Genomic DNA, 23,798 nt, shown 5'->3' with positions numbered 1-23,798 from the left:
TGAAGGAAGAGGTCAACGTTACGTTCTTCTTTAAAATGCAAGGCCAGGAAAAGTGGCAGCGGTGGGATTTGAACCCACGCCTCCGAAGAGACTGGAGCCTTAATCCAGCGCCTTAGACCGCTCGGCCACGCTACCTCCCTGCTAGTCGCCGAAAGCGGAACTTGACCCGTTGCCCGGCCCGCTTTAGTGCTTTGCCTTTTCTCCTTGGAAAGTCTGGAGACAGGCAGTGGAAGGGCAGGCAAACTGTCAGGTGCGCAGAGGAGGGGAGACCATGAGGCAAGGTGGGAGATGGGGGCAAGAAGTGAGAAAAAAACTAATCGCAAGCTAGGGCAGGATTCGGAAAGTGAAGCCGAAAAGGGGCTTAGCATGCAGCCCAGGGGTTTCTTTGACTGTCCTAAGCCCACAGGGACTTTGCCGTCCTCAGCTCATGAGACTTGAGATGGGTAGCTTGATTTGCTGAGGAAATGCGGGATGACAGATTCAACTCTGGAGTCAAACATAGCCCGGAACTATCGCCTTAAACTGAGTTTTAAGCCTGGTGCCGATAAAAAGAAAGAAATTAGCCTTAGATCGGGCAAGCCGTTTGACGGGGGAAAATGAGACCCCCTAGGCCATCTAGGTGGTCGCTGGATGCTGTGCAGACATCAGCAGCTGTTCATTTCATGCCCTCACGTCTCCTCGTTAGTATAGTGGTCAGTATCCCCGCCTGTCACGCGGGAGACCGGGGTTCAATTCCCCGACGGGGAGGTTAAACCTTTTCTGGATTTTTTTTAGTTCTTGACAAATATTCTTGAAGATTAGGCTGAGTCAAGTAGGGAATGGGTGCCAAGAACTGACTCTTTAAGAAAAAAGCACCGGCAACGCTAGTCATCGTACAATATTTGTGCACAATTGCTTACATTAGGCGGCCGGTCCACTTTATTGAGTCCCCCTCAGCACCATTTAGTGCTCCTGTTGTCTGCGAAGTCCAAATTGTAACCCTGAATCAGTTCCTCTTCTGACCCTTTGTATCATGTTACATGACGAGTAATGATCACCTGTTAGCTTTATCCCTAATTATAACTCTCACTCTTTCCCTGCATCTAACCCTAGCTCTAATCCCATCATTAACCTCGGTCCGGGCACACGCGTGAACCCTTACTCTCATCTCAGCCTCTCCTGGTGATACATCACACCTGGGATCGTTTGCTCCCTGTGGGCTGTGGGAAATTTGCTACCAGCACGCCCTGGAAGTGGGGCTCATTCCGCTGCAACGGGAGGTCTTCCCAGGACGCGTCACAGCTCAACGCAAGAGCTCCTGGGTTTCGAAGGCTCTTGCAGCAAGCCTTCACAAAGCAGCAGGGAGCGCCGTTCCAGATGGGAAACTTGAGACTGGATGTCCAGAAAAGCAAGACGTCAGAAGCGAAACCTTTTTCCTGCAGGGTGTGGCATACCATCCGCTTGCTCATTGCGACAGAGCTGGCACTAATGAAGGAAGAGGTCAACGTTACGTTCTTCTTTAAAATGCAAGGCCAGGAAAAGTGGCAGCGGTGGGATTTGAACCCACGCCTCCGAAGAGACTGGAGCCTTAATCCAGCACCTTAGACCGCTCGGCCACGCTACCTCCCTGCTAGTCGCCGAAAGCGGAACTTGACCCGTTGCCCGGCCCGCTTTAGTGCTTTGCCTTTTCTCCTTGGAAAGTCTGGAGACAGGCAGTGGAAGGGCAGGCAAACTGTCAGGTGCGCAGAGGAGGGGAGACCATGAGGCAAGGTGGGAGTTGGGGGCAAGAAGTGAGAAAAAAACTAATCGCAAGCTAGGGCAGGATTCGGAAAGTGAAGCCGAAAAGGGGCTTAGCATGCAGCCCAGGGGTTTCTTTGACTGTCCTAAGCCCACAGGGACTTTGCCGTCCTCAGCTCATGAGACTTGAGATGGGTAGCTTGATTTGCTGAGGAAATGCGGGATGACAGATTCAACTCTGGAGTCAAACATAGCCCGGAACTATCGCCTTAAACTGAGTTTTAAGCCTGGTGCCGATAAAAAGAAAGAAATTAGCCTTAGATCGGGCAAGCCGTTTGACGGGGGAAAATGAGACCCCCTAGGCCATCTAGGTGGTCGCTGGATGCTGTGCAGACATCAGCAGCTGTTCATTTCATGCCCTCACGTCTCCTCGTTAGTATAGTGGTCAGTATCCCCGCCTGTCACGCGGGAGACCGGCCCCGACGGGGAGGTTAAACCTTTTCTGGATTTTTTTTAGTTCTTGACAAATATTCTTGAAGATTAGGCTGAGTCAAGTAGGGAATGGGTGCCAAGAACTGACTCTTTAAGAAAAAAGCACCGGCAACGCTAGTCATCGTACAATATTTGTGCACAATTGCTTACATTAGGCGGCCGGTCCACTTTATTGAGTCCCCCTCAGCACCATTTAGTGCTCCTGTTGTCTGCGAAGTCCAAATTGTAACCCTGAATCAGTTCCTCTTCTGACCCTTTGTATCATGTTACATGACGAGTACTGATCACCTGTTAGCTTTATCCCTAATTATAACTCTCACTCTTTCCCTGCATCTAACCCTAGCTCTAATCCCATCATTAACCTCGGTCCGGGCACACGCGTGAACCCTTACTCTCATCTCAGCCTCTCCTGGTGATACATCACACCTGGGATCGTTTGCTCCCTGTGGGCTGTGGGAAATTTGCTACCAGCACGCCCTGGAAGTGGGGCTCATTCCGCTGCAACGGGAGGTCTTCCCAGGACGCGTCACAGCTCAACGCAAGAGCTCCTGGGTTTCGAAGGCTCTTGCAGCAAGCCTTCACAAAGCAGCAGGGAGCGCCGTTCCAGATGGGAAACTTGAGACTGGATGTCCAGAAAAGCAAGACGTCAGAAGCGAAACCTTTTTCCTGCAGGGTGTGGCATACCATCCGCTTGCTCATTGCGACAGAGGTGGCACTAATGAAGGAAGAGGTCAACGTTACGTTCTTCTTTAAAATGCAAGGCCAGGAAAAGTGGCAGCGGTGGGATTTGAACCCACGCCTCCGAAGAGACTGGAGCCTTAATCCAGCGCCTTAGACCGCTCGGCCACGCTACCTCCCTGCTAGTCGCCGAAAGCGGAACTTGACCCGTTGCCCGGCCCGCTTTAGTGCTTTGCCTTTTCTCCTTGGAAAGTCTGGAGACAGGCAGTGGAAGGGCAGGCAAACTGTCAGGTGCGCAGAGGAGGGGAGACCATGAGGCAAGGTGGGAGATGGGGGCAAGAAGTGAGAAAAAAACTAATCGCAAGCTAGGGCAGGATTCGGAAAGTGAAGCCGAAAAGGGGCTTAGCATGCAGCCCAGGGGTTTCTTTGACTGTCCTAAGCCCACAGGGACTTTGCCGTCCTCAGCTCATGAGACTTGAGATGGGTAGCTTGATTTGCTGAGGAAATGCGGGATGACAGATTCAACTCTGGAGTCAAACATAGCCCGGAACTATCGCCTTAAACTGAGTTTTAAGCCTGGTGCCGATAAAAAGAAAGAAATTAGCCTTAGATCGGGCAAGCCGTTTGACGGGGGAAAATGAGACCCCCTAGGCCATCTAGGAGGTCGCTGGATGCTGTGCAGACATCAGCAGCTGTTCATTTCATGCCCCACGTCTCCTCGTTAGTATAGTGGTCAGTATCCCCGCCTGTCACGCGGGAGACCGGGGTTCAATTCCCCGACGGGGAGGTTAAACCTTTTCTGGATTTTTTTAGTTCTTGACAAATATTCTTGAAGATTAGGCTGAGTCAAGTAGGGAATGGGTGCCAAGAACTGACTCTTTAAGAAAAAAGCACCGGCAACGCTAGTCATCGTACAATATTTGTGCACAATTGCTTACATTAGGCGGCCGGTCCACTTTATTGAGTCCCCCTCAGCACCATTTAGTGCTCCTGTTGTCTGCGAAGTCCAAATTGTAACCCTGAATCAGTTCCTCTTCTGACCCTTTGTATCATGTTACATGACGAGTAATGATCACCTGTTAGCTTTATCCCTAATTATAACTCTCACTCTTTCCCTGCATCTAACCCTAGCTCTAATCCCATCATTAACCTCGGTCCGGGCACACGCGTGAACCCTTACTCTCATCTCAGCCTCTCCTGGTGATACATCACACCTGGGATCGTTTGCTCCCTGTGGGCTGTGGGAAATTTGCTACCAGCACGCCCTGGAAGTGGGGCTCATTCCGCTGCAACGGGAGGTCTTCCCAGGACGCGTCACAGCTCAACGCAAGAGCTCCTGGGTTTCGAAGGCTCTTGCAGCAAGCCTTCACAAAGCAGCAGGGAGCGCCGTTCCAGATGGGAAACTTGAGACTGGATGTCCAGAAAAGCAAGACGTCAGAAGCGAAACCTTTTTCCTGCAGGGTGTGGCATACCATCCGCTTGCTCATTGCGACAGAGGTGGCACTAATGAAGGAAGAGGTCAACGTTACGTTCTTCTTTAAAATGCAAGGCCAGGAAAAGTGGCAGCGGTGGGATTTGAACCCACGCCTCCGAAGAGACTGGAGCCTTAATCCAGCACCTTAGACCGCTCGGCCACGCTACCTCCCTGCTAGTCGCCGAAAGCGGAACTTGACCCGTTGCCCGGCCCGCTTTAGTGCTTTGCCTTTTCTCCTTGGAAAGTCTGGAGACAGGCAGTGGAAGGGCAGGCAAACTGTCAGGTGCGCAGAGGAGGGGAGACCATGAGGCAAGGTGGGAGATGGGGGCAAGAAGTGAGAAAAAAACTAATCGCAAGCTAGGGCAGGATTCGGAAAGTGAAGCCGAAAAGGGGCTTAGCATGCAGCCCAGGGGTTTCTTTGACTGTCCTAAGCCCACAGGGACTTTGCCGTCCTCAGCTCATGAGACTTGAGATGGGTAGCTTGATTTGCTGAGGAAATGCGGGATGACAGATTCAACTCTGGAGTCAAACATAGCCCGGAACTATCGCCTTAAACTGAGTTTTAAGCCTGGTGCCGATAAAAAGAAAGAAATTAGCCTTAGATCGGGCAAGCCGTTTGACGGGGGAAAATGAGACCCCCTAGGCCATCTAGGTGGTCGCTGGATGCTGTGCAGACATCAGCAGCTGTTCATTTCATGCCCTCACGTCTCCTCGTTAGTATAGTGGTCAGTATCCCCGCCTGTCACGCGGGAGACCGGGGTTCAATTCCCCGATGGGGAGGTTAAACCTTTTCTGGATTTTTTTTAGTTCTTGACAAATATTCTTGAAGATTAGGCTGAGTCAAGTAGGGAATGGGTGCCAAGAACTGACTCTTTAAGAAAAAAGCACCGGCAACGCTAGTCATCGTACAATATTTGTGCACAATTGCTTACATTAGGCGGCCGGTCCACTTTATTGAGTCCCCCTCAGCACCATTTAGTGCTCCTGTTGTCTGCGAAGTCCAAATTGTAACCCTGAATCAGTTCCTCTTCTGACCCTTTGTATCATGTTACATGACGAGTAATGATCACCTGTTAGCTTTATCCCTAATTATAACTCTCACTCTTTCCCTGCATCTAACCCTAGCTCTAATCCCATCATTAACCTCGGTCCGGGCACACGCGTGAACCCTTACTCTCATCTCAGCCTCTCCTGGTGATACATCACACCTGGGATCGTTTGCTCCCTGTGGGCTGTGGGAAATTTGCTACCAGCACGCCCTGGAAGTGGGGCTCATTCCGCTGCAACGGGAGGTCTTCCCAGGACGCGTCACAGCTCAACGCAAGAGCTCCTGGGTTTCGAAGGCTCTTGCAGCAAGCCTTCACAAAGCAGCAGGGAGCGCCGTTCCAGATGGGAAACTTGAGACTGGATGTCCAGAAAAGCAAGACGTCAGAAGCGAAACCTTTTTCCTGCAGGGTGTGGCATACCATCCGCTTGCTCATTGCGACAGAGGTGGCACTAATGAAGGAAGAGGTCAACGTTACGTTCTTCTTTAAAATGCAAGGCCAGGAAAAGTGGCAGCGGTGGGATTTGAACCCACGCCTCCGAAGAGACTGGAGCCTTAATCCAGCGCCTTAGACCGCTCGGCCACGCTACCTCCCTGCTAGTCGCCGAAAGCGGAACTTGACCCGTTGCCCGGCCCGCTTTAGTGCTTTGCCTTTTCTCCTTGGAAAGTCTGGAGACAGGCAGTGGAAGGGCAGGCAAACTGTCAGGTGCGCAGAGGAGGGGAGACCATGAGGCAAGGTGGGAGATGGGGGCAAGAAGTGAGGAAAAAACTAATCGCAAGCTAGGGCAGGATTCGGAAAGTGAAGCCGAAAAGGGGCTTAGCATGCAGCCCAGGGGTTTCTTTGACTGTCCTAAGCCCACAGGGACTTTGCCGTCCTCAGCTCATGAGACTTGAGATGGGTAGCTTGATTTGCTGAGGAAATGCGGGATGACAGATTCAACTCTGGAGTCAAACATAGCCCGGAACTATCGCCTTAAACTGAGTTTTAAGCCTGGTGCCGATAAAAAGAAAGAAATTAGCCTTAGATCGGGCAAGCCGTTTGACGGGGGAAAATGAGACCCCCTAGGCCATCTAGGTGGTCGCTGGATGCTGTGCAGACATCAGCAGCTGTTCATTTCATGCCCTCACGTCTCCTCGTTAGTATAGTGGTCAGTATCCCCGCCTGTCACGCGGGAGACCGGGGTTCAATTCCCCGACGGGGAGGTTAAACCTTTTCTGGATTTTTTTTAGTTCTTGACAAATATTCTTGAAGATTAGGCTGAGTCAAGTAGGGAATGGGTGCCAAGAACTGACTCTTTAAGAAAAAAGCACCGGCAACGCTAGTCATCGTACAATATTTGTGCACAATTGCTTACATTAGGCGGCCGGTCCACTTTATTGAGTCCCCCTCAGCACCATTTAGTGCTCCTGTTGTCTGCGAAGTCCAAATTGTAACCCTGAATCAGTTCCTCTTCTGACCCTTTGTATCATGTTACATGACGAGTAATGATCACCTGTTAGCTTTATCCCTAATTATAACTCTCACTCTTTCCCTGCATCTAACCCTAGCTCTAATCCCATCATTAACCTCGGTCCGGGCACACGCGTGAACCCTTACTCTCATCTCAGCCTCTCCTGGTGATACATCACACCTGGGATCGTTTGCTCCCTGTGGGCTGTGGGAAATTTGCTACCAGCACGCCCTGGAAGTGGGGCTCATTCCGCTGCAACGGGAGGTCTTCCCAGGACGCGTCACAGCTCAACGCAAGAGCTCCTGGGTTTCGAAGGCTCTTGCAGCAAGCCTTCACAAAGCAGCAGGGAGCGCCGTTCCAGATGGGAAACTTGAGACTGGATGTCCAGAAAAGCAAGACGTCAGAAGCGAAACCTTTTTCCTGCAGGGTGTGGCATACCATCCGCTTGCTCATTGCGACAGAGGTGGCACTAATGAAGGAAGAGGTCAACGTTACGTTCTTCTTTAAAATGCAAGGCCAGGAAAAGTGGCAGCGGTGGGATTTGAACCCACGCCTCCGAAGAGACTGGAGCCTTAATCCAGCACCTTAGACCGCTCGGCCACGCTACCTCCCTGCTAGTCGCCGAAAGCGGAACTTGACCCGTTGCCCGGCCCGCTTTAGTGCTTTGCCTTTTCTCCTTGGAAAGTCTGGAGACAGGCAGTGGAAGGGCAGGCAAACTGTCAGGTGCGCAGAGGAGGGGAGACCATGAGGCAAGGTGGGAGATGGGGGCAAGAAGTGAGAAAAAAACTAATCGCAAGCTAGGGCAGGATTCGGAAAGTGAAGCCGAAAAGGGGCTTAGCATGCAGCCCAGGGGTTTCTTTGACTGTCCTAAGCCCACAGGGACTTTGCCGTCCTCAGCTCATGAGACTTGAGATGGGTAGCTTGATTTGCTGAGGAAATGCGGGATGACAGATTCAACTCTGGAGTCAAACATAGCCCGGAACTATCGCCTTAAACTGAGTTTTAAGCCTGGTGCCGATAAAAAGAAAGAAATTAGCCTTAGATCGGGCAAGCCGTTTGACGGGGGAAAATGAGACCCCCTAGGCCATCTAGGTGGTCGCTGGATGCTGTGCAGACATCAGCAGCTGTTCATTTCATGCCCTCACGTCTCCTCGTTAGTATAGTGGTCAGTATCCCCGCCTGTCACGCGGGAGACCGGGGTTCAATTCCCCGACGGGGAGGTTAAACCTTTTCTGGATTTTTTTTAGTTCTTGACAAATATTCTTGACGATTAGGCTGAGTCAAGTAGGGAATGGGTGCCAAGAACTGACTCTTTAAGAAAAAAGCACCGGCAACGCTAGTCATCGTACAATATTTGTGCACAATTGCTTACATTAGGCGGCCGGTCCACTTTATTGAGTCCCCCTCAGCACCATTTAGTGCTCCTGTTGTCTGCGAAGTCCAAATTGTAACCCTGAATCAGTTCCTCTTCTGACCCTTTGTATCATGTTACATGACGAGTAATGATCACCTGTTAGCTTTATCCCTAATTATAACTCTCACTCTTTCCCTGCATCTAACCCTAGCTCTAATCCCATCATTAACCTCGGTCCGGGCACACGCGTGAACCCTTACTCTCATCTCAGCCTCTCCTGGTGATACATCACACCTGGGATCGTTTGCTCCCTGTGGGCTGTGGGAAATTTGCTACCAGCACGCCCTGGAAGTGGGGCTCATTCCGCTGCAACGGGAGGTCTTCCCAGGACGCGTCACAGCTCAACGCAAGAGCTCCTGGGTTTCGAAGGCTCTTGCAGCAAGCCTTCACAAAGCAGCAGGGAGCGCCGTTCCAGATGGGAAACTTGAGACTGGATGTCCAGAAAAGCAAGACGTCAGAAGCGAAACCTTTTTCCTGCAGGGTGTGGCATACCATCCGCTTGCTCATTGCGACAGAGGTGGCACTAATGAAGGAAGAGGTCAACGTTACGTTCTTCTTTAAAATGCAAGGCCAGGAAAAGTGGCAGCGGTGGGATTTGAACCCACGCCTCCGAAGAGACTGGAGCCTTAATCCAGCGCCTTAGACCGCTCGGCCACGCTACCTCCCTGCTAGTCGCCGAAAGCGGAACTTGACCCGTTGCCCGGCCCGCTTTAGTGCTTTGCCTTTTCTCCTTGGAAAGTCTGGAGACAGGCAGTGGAAGGGCAGGCAAACTGTCAGGTGCGCAGAGGAGGGGAGACCATGAGGCAAGGTGGGAGATGGGGGCAAGAAGTGAGAAAAAAACTAATCGCAAGCTAGGGCAGGATTCGGAAAGTGAAGCCGAAAAGGGGCTTAGCATGCAGCCCAGGGGTTTCTTTGACTGTCCTAAGCCCACAGGGACTTTGCCGTCCTCAGCTCATGAGACTTGAGATGGGTAGCTTGATTTGCTGAGGAAATGCGGGATGACAGATTCAACTCTGGAGTCAAACATAGCCCGGAACTATCGCCTTAAACTGAGTTTTAAGCCTGGTGCCGATAAAAAGAAAGAAATTAGCCTTAGATCGGGCAAGCCGTTTGACGGGGGAAAATGAGACCCCCTAGGCCATCTAGGTGGTCGCTGGATGCTGTGCAGACATCAGCAGCTGTTCATTTCATGCCCTCACGTCTCCTCGTTAGTATAGTGGTCAGTATCCCCGCCTGTCACGCGGGAATTCCCCGACGGGGAGGTTAAACCTTTTCTGGATTTTTTTTAGTTCTTGACAAATATTCTTGAAGATTAGGCTGAGTCAAGTAGGGAATGGGTGCCAAGAACTGACTCTTTAAGAAAAAAGCACCGGCAACGCTAGTCATCGTACAATATTTGTGCACAATTGCTTACATTAGGCGGCCGGTCCACTTTATTGAGTCCCCCTCAGCACCATTTAGTGCTCCTGTTGTCTGCGAAGTCCAAATTGTAACCCTGAATCAGTTCCTCTTCTGACCCTTTGTATCATGTTACATGACGAGTAATGATCACCTGTTAGCTTTATCCCTAATTATAACTCTCACTCTTTCCCTGCATCTAACCCTAGCTCTAATCCCATCATTAACCTCGGTCCGGGCACACGCGTGAACCCTTACTCTCATCTCAGCCTCTCCTGGTGATACATCACACCTGGGATCGTTTGCTCCCTGTGGGCTGTGGGAAATTTGCTACCAGCACGCCCTGGAAGTGGGGCTCATTCCGCTGCAACGGGAGGTCTTCCCAGGACGCGTCACAGCTCAACGCAAGAGCTCCTGGGTTTCGAAGGCTCTTGCAGCAAGCCTTCACAAAGCAGCAGGGAGCGCCGTTCCAGATGGGAAACTTGAGACTGGATGTCCAGAAAAGCAAGACGTCAGAAGCGAAACCTTTTTCCTGCAGGGTGTGGCATACCATCCGCTTGCTCATTGCGACAGAGGTGGCACTAATGAAGGAAGAGGTCAACGTTACGTTCTTCTTTAAAATGCAAGGCCAGGAAAAGTGGCAGCGGTGGGATTTGAACCCACGCCTCCGAAGAGACTGGAGCCTTAATCCAGCGCCTTAGACCGCTCGGCCACGCTACCTCCCTGCTAGTCGCCGAAAGCGGAACTTGACCCGTTGCCCGGCCCGCTTTAGTGCTTTGCCTTTTCTCCTTGGAAAGTCTGGAGACAGGCAGTGGAAGGGCAGGCAAACTGTCAGGTGCGCAGAGGAGGGGAGACCATGAGGCAAGGTGGGAGATGGGGGCAAGAAGTGAGAAAAAAACTAATCGCAAGCTAGGGCAGGATTCGGAAAGTGAAGCCGAAAAGGGGCTTAGCATGCAGCCCAGGGGTTTCTTTGACTGTCCTAAGCCCACAGGGACTTTGCCGTCCTCAGCTCATGAGACTTGAGGTGGGTAGCTTGATTTGCTGAGGAAATGCGGGATGACAGATTCAACTCTGGAGTCAAACATAGCCCGGAACTATCGCCTTAAACTGAGTTTTAAGCCTGGTGCCGATAAAAAGAAAGAAATTAGCCTTAGATCGGGCAAGCCGTTTGACGGGGGAAAATGAGACCCCCTAGGCCATCTAGGTGGTCGCTGGATGCTGTGCAGACATCAGCAGCTGTTCATTTCATGCCCTCACGTCTCCTCGTTAGTATAGTGGTCAGTATCCCCGCCTGTCACGCGGGAGACCGGGGTTCAATTCCCTGACGGGGAGGTTAAACCTTTTCTGGATTTTTTTTAGTTCTTGACAAATATTCTTGAAGATTAGGCTGAGTCAAGTAGGGAATGGGTGCCAAGAACTGACTCTTTAAGAAAAAAGCACCGGCAACGCTAGTCATCGTACAATATTTGTGCACAATTGCTTACATTAGGCGGCCGGTCCACTTTATTGAGTCCCCCTCAGCACCATTTAGTGCTCCTGTTGTCTGCGAAGTCCAAATTGTAACCCTGAATCAGTTCCTCTTCTGACCCTTTGTATCATGTTACATGACGAGTAATGATCACCTGTTAGCTTTATCCCTAATTATAACTCTCACTCTTTCCCTGCATCTAACCCTAGCTCTAATCCCATCATTAACCTCGGTCCGGGCACACGCGTGAACCCTTACTCTCATCTCAGCCTCTCCTGGTGATACATCACACCTGGGATCGTTTGCTCCCTGTGGGCTGTGGGAAATTTGCTACCAGCACGCCCTGGAAGTGGGGCTCATTCCGCTGCAACGGGAGGTCTTCCCAGGACGCGTCACAGCTCAACGCAAGAGCTCCTGGGTTTCGAAGGCTCTTGCAGCAAGCCTTCACAAAGCAGCAGGGAGCGCCGTTCCAGATGGGAAACTTGAGACTGGATGTCCAGAAAAGCAAGACGTCAGAAGCGAAACCTTTTTCCTGCAGGGTGTGGCATACCATCCGCTTGCTCATTGCGACAGAGGTGGCACTAATGAAGGAAGAGGTCAACGTTACGTTCTTCTTTAAAATGCAAGGCCAGGAAAAGTGGCAGCGGTGGGATTTGAACCCACGCCTCCGAAGAGACTGGAGCCTTAATCCAGCGCCTTAGACCGCTCGGCCACGCTACCTCCCTGCTAGTCGCCGAAAGCGGAACTTGACCCGTTGCCCGGCCCGCTTTAGTGCTTTGCCTTTTCTCCTTGGAAAGTCTGGAGACAGGCAGTGGAAGGGCAGGCAAACTGTCAGGTGCGCAGAGGAGGGGAGACCATGAGGCAAGGTGGGAGATGGGGGCAAGAAGTGAGAAAAAAACTAATCGCAAGCTAGGGCAGGATTCGGAAAGTGAAGCCGAAAAGGGGCTTAGCATGCAGCCCAGGGGTTTCTTTGACTGTCCTAAGCCCACAGGGACTTTGCCGTCCTCAGCTCATGAGACTTGAGATGGGTAGCTTGATTTGCTGAGGAAATGCGGGATGACAGATTCAACTCTGGAGTCAAACATAGCCCGGAACTATCGCCTTAAACTGAGTTTTAAGCCTGGTGCCGATAAAAAGAAAGAAATTAGCCTTAGATCGGGCAAGCCGTTTGACGGGGGAAAATGAGACCCCCTAGGCCATCTAGGTGGTCGCTGGATGCTGTGCAGACATCAGCAGCTGTTCATTTCATGCCCTCACGTCTCCTCGTTAGTATAGTGGTCAGTATCCCTGCCTGTCACGCGGGAGACCGGGGTTCAATTCCCCGACGGGGAGGTTAAACCTTTTCTGGATTTTTTTTAGTTCTTGACAAATATTCTTGAAGATTAGGCTGAGTCAAGTAGGGAATGGGTGCCAAGAACTGACTCTTTAAGAAAAAAGCACCGGCAACGCTAGTCATCGTACAATATTTGTGCACAATTGCTTACATTAGGCGGCCGGTCCACTTTATTGAGTCCCCCTCAGCACCATTTAGTGCTCCTGTTGTCTGCGAAGTCCAAATTGTAACCCTGAATCAGTTCCTCTTCTGACCCTTTGTATCATGTTACATGACGAGTAATGATCACCTGTTAGCTTTATCCCTAATTATAACTCTCACTCTTTCCCTGCATCTAACCCTAGCTCTAATCCCATCATTAACCTCGGTCCGGGCACACGCGTGAACCCTTACTCTCATCTCAGCCTCTCCTGGTGATACATCACACCTGGGATCGTTTGCTCCCTGTGGGCTGTGGGAAATTTGCTACCAGCACGCCCTGGAAGTGGGGCTCATTCCGCTGCAACGGGAGGTCTTCCCAGGACGCGTCACAGCTCAACGCAAGAGCTCCTGGGTTTCGAAGGCTCTTGCAGCAAGCCTTCACAAAGCAGCAGGGAGCGCCGTTCCAGATGGGAAACTTGAGACTGGATGTCCAGAAAAGCAAGACGTCAGAAGCGAAACCTTTTTCCTGCAGGGTGTGGCATACCATCCGCTTGCTCATTGCGACAGAGCTGGCACTAATGAAGGAAGAGGTCAACGTTACGTTCTTCTTTAAAATGCAAGGCCAGGAAAAGTGGCAGCGGTGGGATTTGAACCCACGCCTCCGAAGAGACTGGAGCCTTAATCCAGCACCTTAGACCGCTCGGCCACGCTACCTCCCTGCTAGTCGCCGAAAGCAGAACTTGACCCGTTGCCCGGCCCGCTTTAGTGCTTTGCCTTTTCTCCTTGGAAAGTCTGGAGACAGGCAGTGGAAGGGCAGGCAAACTGTCAGGTGCGCAGAGGAGGGGAGACCATGAGGCAAGGTGGGAGTTGGGGGCAAGAAGTGAGAAAAAAACTAATCGCAAGCTAGGGCAGGATTCGGAAAGTGAAGCCGAAAAGGGGCTTAGCATGCAGCCCAGGGGTTTCTTTGACTGTCCTAAGCCCACAGGGACTTTGCCGTCCTCAGCTCATGAGACTTGAGATGGGTAGCTTGATTTGCTGAGGAAATGCGGGATGACAGATTCAACTCTGGAGTCAAACATAGCCCGGAACTATCGCCTTAAACTGAGTTTTAAGCCTGGTGCCGATAAAAAGAAAGAAATTAGCCTTAGATCGGGCAAGCCGTTTGACGGGGGAAAATGAGACCCCCTAGGCCATCTAGGTGGTCGCTGGATGCTGTGCAGACATCAGCAGCTGTTCATTTCATGCCCTCACGTCTCCTCGTTAGTATAGTGGTCAGTATCCCCGCCTGTCACGCGGGAGACCGGGGTTCAATTCCCCGATGGGGAGGTTAAACCTTTTCTGGATTTTTTTTAGTTCTTGACAAATATTCTTGAAGATTAGGCTGAGTCAAGTAGGGAATGGGTGCCAAGAACTGACTCTTTAAGAAAAAAGCACCGGCAACGCTAGTCATCGTACAATATTTGTGCACAATTGCTTACATTAGGCGGCCGGTCCACTTTATTGAGTCCCCCTCAGCACCATTTAGTGCTCCTGTTGTCTGCGAAGTCCAAATTGTAACCCTGAATCAGTTCCTCTTCTGACCCTTTGTATCATGTTACATGACGAGTAATGATCACCTGTTAGCTTTATCCCTAATTATAACTCTCACTCTTTCCCTGCATCTAACCCTAGCTCTAATCCCATCATTAACCTCGGTCCGGGCACACGCGTGAACCCTTACTCTCATCTCAGCCTCTCCTGGTGATACATCACACCTGGGATCGTTTGCTCCCTGTGGGCTGTGGGAAATTTGCTACCAGCACGCCCTGGAAGTGGGGCTCATTCCGCTGCAACGGGAGGTCTTCCCAGGACGCGTCACAGCTCAACGCAAGAGCTCCTGGGTTTCGAAGGCTCTTGCAGCAAGCCTTCACAAAGCAGCAGGGAGCGCCGTTCCAGATGGGAAACTTGAGACTGGATGTCCAGAAAAGCAAGACGTCAGAAGCGAAACCTTTTTCCTGCAGGGTGTGGCATACCATCCGCTTGCTCATTGCGACAGAGGTGGCACTAATGAAGGAAGAGGTCAACGTTACGTTCTTCTTTAAAATGCAAGGCCAGGAAAAGTGGCAGCGGTGGGATTTGAACCCACGCCTCCGAAGAGACTGGAGCCTTAATCCAGCGCCTTAGACCGCTCGGCCACGCTACCTCCCTGCTAGTCGCCGAAAGCGGAACTTGACCCGTTGCCCGGCCCGCTTTAGTGCTTTGCCTTTTCTCCTTGGAAAGTCTGGAGACAGGCAGTGGAAGGGCAGGCAAACTGTCAGGTGCGCAGAGGAGGGGAGACCATGAGGCAAGGTGGGAGATGGGGGCAAGAAGTGAGAAAAAAACTAATCGCAAGCTAGGGCAGGATTCGGAAAGTGAAGCCGAAAAGGGGCTTAGCATGCAGCCCAGGGGTTTCTTTGACTGTCCTAAGCCCACAGGGACTTTGCCGTCCTCAGCTCATGAGACTTGAGATGGGTAGCTTGATTTGCTGAGGAAATGCGGGATGACAGATTCAACTCTGGAGTCAAACATAGCCCGGAACTATCGCCTTAAACTGAGTTTTAAGCCTGGTGCCGATAAAAAGAAAGAAATTAGCCTTAGATCGGGCAAGCCGTTTGACGGGGGAAAATGAGACCCCCTAGGCCATCTAGGTGGTCGCTGGATGCTGTGCAGACATCAGCAGCTGTTCATTTCATGCCCTCACGTCTCCTCGTTAGTATAGTGGTCAGTATCCCCGCCTGTCACCCGGGAGACCGGGGTTCAATTCCCCGACGGGGAGGTTAAACCTTTTCTGGATTTTTTTTAGTTCTTGACAAATATTCTTGAAGATTAGGCTGAGTCAAGTAGGGAATGGGTGCCAAGAACTGACTCTTTAAGAAAAAAGCACCGGCAACGCTAGTCATCGTACAATATTTGTGCACAATTGCTTACATTAGGCGGCCGGTCCACTTTATTGAGTCCCCCTCAGCACCATTTAGTGCTCCTGTTGTCTGCGAAGTCCAAATTGTAACCCTGAATCAGTTCCTCTTCTGACCCTTTGTATCATGTTACATGACGAGTAATGATCACCTGTTAGCTTTATCCCTAATTATAACTCTCACTCTTTCCCTGCATCTAACCCTAGCTCTAATCCCATCATTAACCTCGGTCCGGGCACACGCGTGAACCCTTACTCTCATCTCAGCCTCTCCTGGTGATACATCACACCTGGGATCGTTTGCTCCCTGTGGGCTGTGGGAAATTTGCTACCAGCACGCCCTGGAAGTGGGGCTCATTCCGCTGCAACGGGAGGTCTTCCCAGGACGCGTCACAGCTCAACGCAAGAGCTCCTGGGTTTCGAAGGCTCTTGCAGCAAGCCTTCACAAAGCAGCAGGGAGCGCCGTTCCAGATGGGAAACTTGAGACTGGATGTCCAGAAAAGCAAGACGTCAGAAGCGAAACCTTTTTCCTGCAGGGTGTGGCATACCATCCGCTTGCTCATTGCGACAGAGCTGGCACTAATGAAGGAAGAGGTCAACGTTACGTTCTTCTTTAAAATGCAAGGCCAGGAAAAGTGGCAGCGGTGGGATTTGAACCCACGCCTCCGAAGAGACTGGAGCCTTAATCCAGCACCTTAGACCGCTCGGCCACGCTACCTCCCTGCTAGTCGCCGAAAGCGGAACTTGACCCGTTGCCCGGCCCGCTTTAGTGCTTTGCCTTTTCTCCTTGGAAAGTCTGGAGACAGGCAGTGGAAGGGCAGGCAAACTGTCAGGTGCGCAGAGGAGGGGAGACCATGAGGCAAGGTGGGAGTTGGGGGCAAGAAGTGAGAAAAAAACTAATCGCAAGCTAGGGCAGGATTCGGAAAGTGAAGCCGAAAAGGGGCTTAGCATGCAGCCCAGGGGTTTCTTTGACTGTCCTAAGCCCACAGGGACTTTGCCGTCCTCAGCTCATGAGACTTGAGATGGGTAGCTTGATTTGCTGAGGAAATGCGGGATGACAGATTCAACTCTGGAGTCAAACATAGCCCGGAACTATCGCCTTAAACTGAGTTTTAAGCCTGGTGCCGATAAAAAGAAAGAAATTAGCCTTAGATCGGGCAAGCCGTTTGACGGGGGAAAATGAGACCCCCTAGGCCATCTAGGTGGTCGCTGGATGCTGTGCAGACATCAGCAGCTGTTCATTTCATGCCCTCACGTCTCCTCGTTAGTATAGTGGTCAGTATCCCCGCCTGTCACGCGGGAGACCGGGGAGGTTAAACCTTTTCTGGATTTTTTTTAGTTCTTGACAAATATTCTTGAAGATTAGGCTGAGTCAAGTAGGGAATGGGTGCCAAGAACTGACTCTTTAAGAAAAAAGCACCGGCAACGCTAGTCATCGTACAATATTTGTGCACAATTGCTTACATTAGGCGGCCGGTCCACTTTATTGAGTCCCCCTCAGCACCATTTAGTGCTCCTGTTGTCTGCGAAGTCCAAATTGTAACCCTGAATCAGTTCCTCTTCTGACCCTTTGTATCATGTTACATGACGAGTAATGATCACCTGTTAGCTTTATCCCTAATTATAACTCTCACTCTTTCCCTGCATCTAACCCTAGCTCTAATCCCATCATTAACCTCGGTCCGGGCACACGCGTGAACCCTTACTCTCATCTCAGCCTCTCCTGGTGATACATCACACCTGGGATCGTTTGCTCCCTGTGGGCTGTGGGAAATTTGCTACCAGCACGCCCTGGAAGTGGGGCTCATTCCGCTGCAACGGGAGGTCTTCCCAGGACGCGTCACAGCTCAACGCAAGAGCTCCTGGGTTTCGAAGGCTCTTGCAGCAAGCCTTCACAAAGCAGCAGGGAGCGCCGTTCCAGATGGGAAACTTGAGACTGGATGTCCAGAAAAGCAAGACGTCAGAAGCGAAACCTTTTTCCTGCAGGGTGTGGCATACCATCCGCTTGCTCATTGCGACAGAGGTGGCACTAATGAAGGAAGAGGTCAACGTTACGTTCTTCTTTAAAATGCAAGGCCAGGAAAAGTGGCAGCGGTGGGATTTGAACCCACGCCTCCGAAGAGACTGGAGCCTTAATCCAGCGCCTTAGACCGCTCGGCCACGCTACCTCCCTGCTAGTCGCCGAAAGCGGAACTTGACCCGTTGCCCGGCCCGCTTTAGTGCTTTGCCTTTTCTCCTTGGAAAGTCTGGAGACAGGCAGTGGAAGGGCAGGCAAACTGTCAGGTGCGCAGAGGAGGGGAGACCATGAGGCAAGGTGGGAGATGGGGGCAAGAAGTGAGAAAAAAACTAATCGCAAGCTAGGGCAGGATTCGGAAAGTGAAGCCGAAAAGGGGCTTAGCATGCAGCCCAGGGGTTTCTTTGACTGTCCTAAGCCCACAGGGACTTTGCCGTCCTCAGCTCATGAGACTTGAGATGGGTAGCTTGATTTGCTGAGGAAATGCGGGATGACAGATTCAACTCTGGAGTCAAACATAGCCCGGAACTATCGCCTTAAACTGAGTTTTAAGCCTGGTGCCGATAAAAAGAAAGAAATTAGCCTTAGATCGGGCAAGCCGTTTGACGGGGGAAAATGAGACCCCCTAGGCCATCTAGGTGGTCGCTGGATGCTGTGCAGACATCAGCAGCTGTTCATTTCATGCCCTCACGTCTCCTCGTTAGTATAGTGGTCAGTATCCCCGCCTGTCACGCGGGAGACCGGGGTTCAATTCCCCGACGGGGAGGTTAAACCTTTTCTGGATTTTTTTTAGTTCTTGACAAATATTCTTGAAGATTAGGCTGAGTCAAGTAGGGAATGGGTGCCAAGAACTGACTCTTTAAGAAAAAAGCACCGGCAACGCTAGTCATCGTACAATATTTGTGCACAATTGCTTACATTAGGCGGCCGGTCCACTTTATTGAGTCCCCCTCAGCACCATTTAGTGCTCCTGTTGTCTGCGAAGTCCAAATTGTAACCCTGAATCAGTTCCTCTTCTGACCCTTTGTATCATGTTACATGACGAGTAATGATCACCTGTTAGCTTTATCCCTAATTATAACTCTCACTCTTTCCCTGCATCTAACCCTAGCTCTAATCCCATCATTAACCTCGGTCCGGGCACACGCGTGAACCCTTACTCTCATCTCAGCCTCTCCTGGTGATACATCACACCTGGGATCGTTTGCTCCCTGTGGGCTGTGGGAAATTTGCTACCAGCACGCCCTGGAAGTGGGGCTCATTCCGCTGCAACGGGAGGTCTTCCCAGGACGCGTCACAGCTCAACGCAAGAGCTCCTGGGTTTCGAAGGCTCTTGCAGCAAGCCTTCACAAAGCAGCAGGGAGCGCCGTTCCAGATGGGAAACTTGAGACTGGATGTCCAGAAAAGCAAGACGTCAGAAGCGAAACCTTTTTCCTGCAGGGTGTGGCATACCATCCGCTTGCTCATTGCGACAGAGCTGGCACTAATGAAGGAAGAGGTCAACGTTACGTTCTTCTTTAAAATGCAAGGCCAGGAAAAGTGGCAGCGGTGGGATTTGAACCCACGCCTCCGAAGAGACTGGAGCCTTAATCCAGCACCTTAGACCGCTCGGCCACGCTACCTCCCTGCTAGTCGCCGAAAGCGGAACTTGACCCGTTGCCCGGCCCGCTTTAGTGCTTTGCCTTTTCTCCTTGGAAAGTCTGGAGACAGGCAGTGGAAGGGCAGGCAAACTGTCAGGTGCGCAGAGGAGGGGAGACCATGAGGCAAGGTGGGAGTTGGGGGCAAGAAGTGAGAAAAAAACTAATCGCAAGCTAGGGCAGGATTCGGAAAGTGAAGCCGAAAAGGGGCTTAGCATGCAGCCCAGGGGTTTCTTTGACTGTCCTAAGCCCACAGGGACTTTGCCGTCCTCAGCTCATGAGACTTGAGATGGGTAGCTTGATTTGCTGAGGAAATGCGGGATGACAGATTCAACTCTGGAGTCAAACATAGCCCGGAACTATCGCCTTAAACTGAGTTTTAAGCCTGGTGCCGATAAAAAGAAAGAAATTAGCCTTAGATCGGGCAAGCCGTTTGACGGGGGAAAATGAGACCCCCTAGGCCATCTAGGTGGTCGCTGGATGCTGTGCAGACATCAGCAGCTGTTCATTTCATGCCCTCACGTCTCCTCGTTAGTATAGTGGTCAGTATCCCCGCCTGTCACGCGGGAGACCGGCCCCGACGGGGAGGTTAAACCTTTTCTGGATTTTTTTTAGTTCTTGACAAATATTCTTGAAGATTAGGCTGAGTCAAGTAGGGAATGGGTGCCAAGAACTGACTCTTTAAGAAAAAAGCACCGGCAACGCTAGTCATCGTACAATATTTGTGCACAATTGCTTACATTAGGCGGCCGGTCCACTTTATTGAGTCCCCCTCAGCACCATTTAGTGCTCCTGTTGTCTGCGAAGTCCAAATTGTAACCCTGAATCAGTTCCTCTTCTGACCCTTTGTATCATGTTACATGACGAGTACTGATCACCTGTTAGCTTTATCCCTAATTATAACTCTCACTCTTTCCCTGCATCTAACCCTAGCTCTAATCCCATCATTAACCTCGGTCCGGGCACACGCGTGAACCCTTACTCTCATCTCAGCCTCTCCTGGTGATACATCACACCTGGGATCGTTTGCTCCCTGTGGGCTGTGGGAAATTTGCTACCAGCACGCCCTGGAAGTGGGGCTCATTCCGCTGCAACGGGAGGTCTTCCCAGGACGCGTCACAGCTCAACGCAAGAGCTCCTGGGTTTCGAAGGCTCTTGCAGCAAGCCTTCACAAAGCAGCAGGGAGCGCCGTTCCAGATGGGAAACTTGAGACTGGATGTCCAGAAAAGCAAGACGTCAGAAGCGAAACCTTTTTCCTGCAGGGTGTGGCATACCATCCGCTTGCTCATTGCGACAGAGGTGGCACTAATGAAGGAAGAGGTCAACGTTACGTTCTTCTTTAAAATGCAAGGCCAGGAAAAGTGGCAGCGGTGGGATTTGAACCCACGCCTCCGAAGAGACTGGAGCCTTAATCCAGCGCCTTAGACCGCTCGGCCACGCTACCTCCCTGCTAGTCGCCGAAAGCGGAACTTGACCCGTTGCCCGGCCCGCTTTAGTGCTTTGCCTTTTCTCCTTGGAAAGTCTGGAGACAGGCAGTGGAAGGGCAGGCAAACTGTCAGGTGCGCAGAGGAGGGGAGACCATGAGGCAAGGTGGGAGATGGGGGCAAGAAGTGAGAAAAAAACTAATCGCAAGCTAGGGCAGGATTCGGAAAGTGAAGCCGAAAAGGGGCTTAGCATGCAGCCCAGGGGTTTCTTTGACTGTCCTAAGCCCACAGGGACTTTGCCGTCCTCAGCTCATGAGACTTGAGATGGGTAGCTTGATTTGCTGAGGAAATGCGGGATGACAGATTCAACTCTGGAGTCAAACATAGCCCGGAACTATCGCCTTAAACTGAGTTTTAAGCCTGGTGCCGATAAAAAGAAAGAAATTAGCCTTAGATCGGGCAAGCCGTTTGACGGGGGAAAATGAGACCCCCTAGGCCATCTAGGAGGTCGCTGGATGCTGTGCAGACATCAGCAGCTGTTCATTTCATGCCCCACGTCTCCTCGTTAGTATAGTGGTCAGTATCCCCGCCTGTCACGCGGGAGACCGGGGTTCAATTCCCCGACGGGGAGGTTAAACCTTTTCTGGATTTTTTTAGTTCTTGACAAATATTCTTGAAGATTAGGCTGAGTCAAGTAGGGAATGGGTGCCAAGAACTGACTCTTTAAGAAAAAAGCACCGGCAACGCTAGTCATCGTACAATATTTGTGCACAATTGCTTACATTAGGCGGCCGGTCCACTTTATTGAGTCCCCCTCAGCACCATTTAGTGCTCCTGTTGTCTGCGAAGTCCAAATTGTAACCCTGAATCAGTTCCTCTTCTGACCCTTTGTATCATGTTACATGACGAGTAATGATCACCTGTTAGCTTTATCCCTAATTATAACTCTCACTCTTTCCCTGCATCTAACCCTAGCTCTAATCCCATCATTAACCTCGGTCCGGGCACACGCGTGAACCCTTACTCTCATCTCAGCCTCTCCTGGTGATACATCACACCTGGGATCGTTTGCTCCCTGTGGGCTGTGGGAAATTTGCTACCAGCACGCCCTGGAAGTGGGGCTCATTCCGCTGCAACGGGAGGTCTTCCCAGGACGCGTCACAGCTCAACGCAAGAGCTCCTGGGTTTCGAAGGCTCTTGCAGCAAGCCTTCACAAAGCAGCAGGGAGCGCCGTTCCAGATGGGAAACTTGAGACTGGATGTCCAGAAAAGCAAGACGTCAGAAGCGAAACCTTTTTCCTGCAGGGTGTGGCATACCATCCGCTTGCTCATTGCGACAGAGGTGGCACTAATGAAGGAAGAGGTCAACGTTACGTTCTTCTTTAAAATGCAAGGCCAGGAAAAGTGGCAGCGGTGGGATTTGAACCCACGCCTCCGAAGAGACTGGAGCCTTAATCCAGCACCTTAGACCGCTCGGCCACGCTACCTCCCTGCTAGTCGCCGAAAGCGGAACTTGACCCGTTGCCCGGCCCGCTTTAGTGCTTTGCCTTTTCTCCTTGGAAAGTCTGGAGACAGGCAGTGGAAGGGCAGGCAAACTGTCAGGTGCGCAGAGGAGGGGAGACCATGAGGCAAGGTGGGAGATGGGGGCAAGAAGTGAGAAAAAAACTAATCGCAAGCTAGGGCAGGATTCGGAAAGTGAAGCCGAAAAGGGGCTTAGCATGCAGCCCAGGGGTTTCTTTGACTGTCCTAAGCCCACAGGGACTTTGCCGTCCTCAGCTCATGAGACTTGAGATGGGTAGCTTGATTTGCTGAGGAAATGCGGGATGACAGATTCAACTCTGGAGTCAAACATAGCCCGGAACTATCGCCTTAAACTGAGTTTTAAGCCTGGTGCCGATAAAAAGAAAGAAATTAGCCTTAGATCGGGCAAGCCGTTTGACGGGGGAAAATGAGACCCCCTAGGCCATCTAGGTGGTCGCTGGATGCTGTGCAGACATCAGCAGCTGTTCATTTCATGCCCTCACGTCTCCTCGTTAGTATAGTGGTCAGTATCCCCGCCTGTCACGCGGGAGACCGGGGTTCAATTCCCCGATGGGGAGGTTAAACCTTTTCTGGATTTTTTTTAGTTCTTGACAAATATTCTTGAAGATTAGGCTGAGTCAAGTAGGGAATGGGTGCCAAGAACTGACTCTTTAAGAAAAAAGCACCGGCAACGCTAGTCATCGTACAATATTTGTGCACAATTGCTTACATTAGGCGGCCGGTCCACTTTATTGAGTCCCCCTCAGCACCATTTAGTGCTCCTGTTGTCTGCGAAGTCCAAATTGTAACCCTGAATCAGTTCCTCTTCTGACCCTTTGTATCATGTTACATGACGAGTAATGATCACCTGTTAGCTTTATCCCTAATTATAACTCTCACTCTTTCCCTGCATCTAACCCTAGCTCTAATCCCATCATTAACCTCGGTCCGGGCACACGCGTGAACCCTTACTCTCATCTCAGCCTCTCCTGGTGATACATCACACCTGGGATCGTTTGCTCCCTGTGGGCTGTGGGAAATTTGCTACCAGCACGCCCTGGAAGTGGGGCTCATTCCGCTGCAACGGGAGGTCTTCCCAGGACGCGTCACAGCTCAACGCAAGAGCTCCTGGGTTTCGAAGGCTCTTGCAGCAAGCCTTCACAAAGCAGCAGGGAGCGCCGTTCCAGATGGGAAACTTGAGACTGGATGTCCAGAAAAGCAAGACGTCAGAAGCGAAACCTTTTTCCTGCAGGGTGTGGCATACCATCCGCTTGCTCATTGCGACAGAGGTGGCACTAATGAAGGAAGAGGTCAACGTTACGTTCTTCTTTAAAATGCAAGGCCAGGAAAAGTGGCAGCGGTGGGATTTGAACCCACGCCTCCGAAGAGACTGGAGCCTTAATCCAGCGCCTTAGACCGCTCGGCCACGCTACCTCCCTGCTAGTCGCCGAAAGCGGAACTTGACCCGTTGCCCGGCCCGCTTTAGTGCTTTGCCTTTTCTCCTTGGAAAGTCTGGAGACAGGCAGTGGAAGGGCAGGCAAACTGTCAGGTGCGCAGAGGAGGGGAGACCATGAGGCAAGGTGGGAGATGGGGGCAAGAAGTGAGGAAAAAACTAATCGCAAGCTAGGGCAGGATTCGGAAAGTGAAGCCGAAAAGGGGCT

General features: G+C 51.4%; 6 non-coding genes across 6 annotated transcripts; all 6 read left to right on the top strand.

Moving 5' to 3' along the window:
- Positions 1-675: 675 nt before the first annotated feature.
- On the top strand, positions 676-747 carry TRNAD-GUC (transfer RNA aspartic acid (anticodon GUC)). The gene has a single exon. It is a non-coding gene; the product is annotated as a tRNA-Asp (tRNA).
- A 2,854-nt stretch (positions 748-3,601) lies between these two features.
- Positions 3,602-3,673, top strand: TRNAD-GUC (transfer RNA aspartic acid (anticodon GUC)). The gene has a single exon. It is a non-coding gene; the product is annotated as a tRNA-Asp (tRNA).
- A 2,863-nt stretch (positions 3,674-6,536) lies between these two features.
- Positions 6,537-6,608, top strand: TRNAD-GUC (transfer RNA aspartic acid (anticodon GUC)). Its single transcript has one exon. It is a non-coding gene; the product is annotated as a tRNA-Asp (tRNA).
- Positions 6,609-8,004: 1,396 nt separating this feature from the next.
- TRNAD-GUC (transfer RNA aspartic acid (anticodon GUC)) lies at positions 8,005-8,076 on the top strand. Its single transcript has one exon. It is a non-coding gene; the product is annotated as a tRNA-Asp (tRNA).
- Positions 8,077-18,250: 10,174 nt separating this feature from the next.
- TRNAD-GUC (transfer RNA aspartic acid (anticodon GUC)) lies at positions 18,251-18,322 on the top strand. Its single transcript has one exon. It is a non-coding gene; the product is annotated as a tRNA-Asp (tRNA).
- Positions 18,323-21,176: 2,854 nt separating this feature from the next.
- On the top strand, positions 21,177-21,248 carry TRNAD-GUC (transfer RNA aspartic acid (anticodon GUC)). Its single transcript has one exon. It is a non-coding gene; the product is annotated as a tRNA-Asp (tRNA).
- Positions 21,249-23,798: the final 2,550 nt, after the last annotated feature.

Source organism: Ambystoma mexicanum, unplaced genomic scaffold, assembly GCF_040938575.1.
Source record: "Ambystoma mexicanum isolate Mex_15411 unplaced genomic scaffold, UKY_AmexF1_1 Mex_scaf20, whole genome shotgun sequence".
Classification (NCBI taxonomy): Eukaryota; Metazoa; Chordata; class Amphibia; order Caudata; family Ambystomatidae; genus Ambystoma; species Ambystoma mexicanum.
Note: the sequence above shows the minus strand (reverse complement) of the source record. Positions and strands in the feature narration are given on the sequence as shown.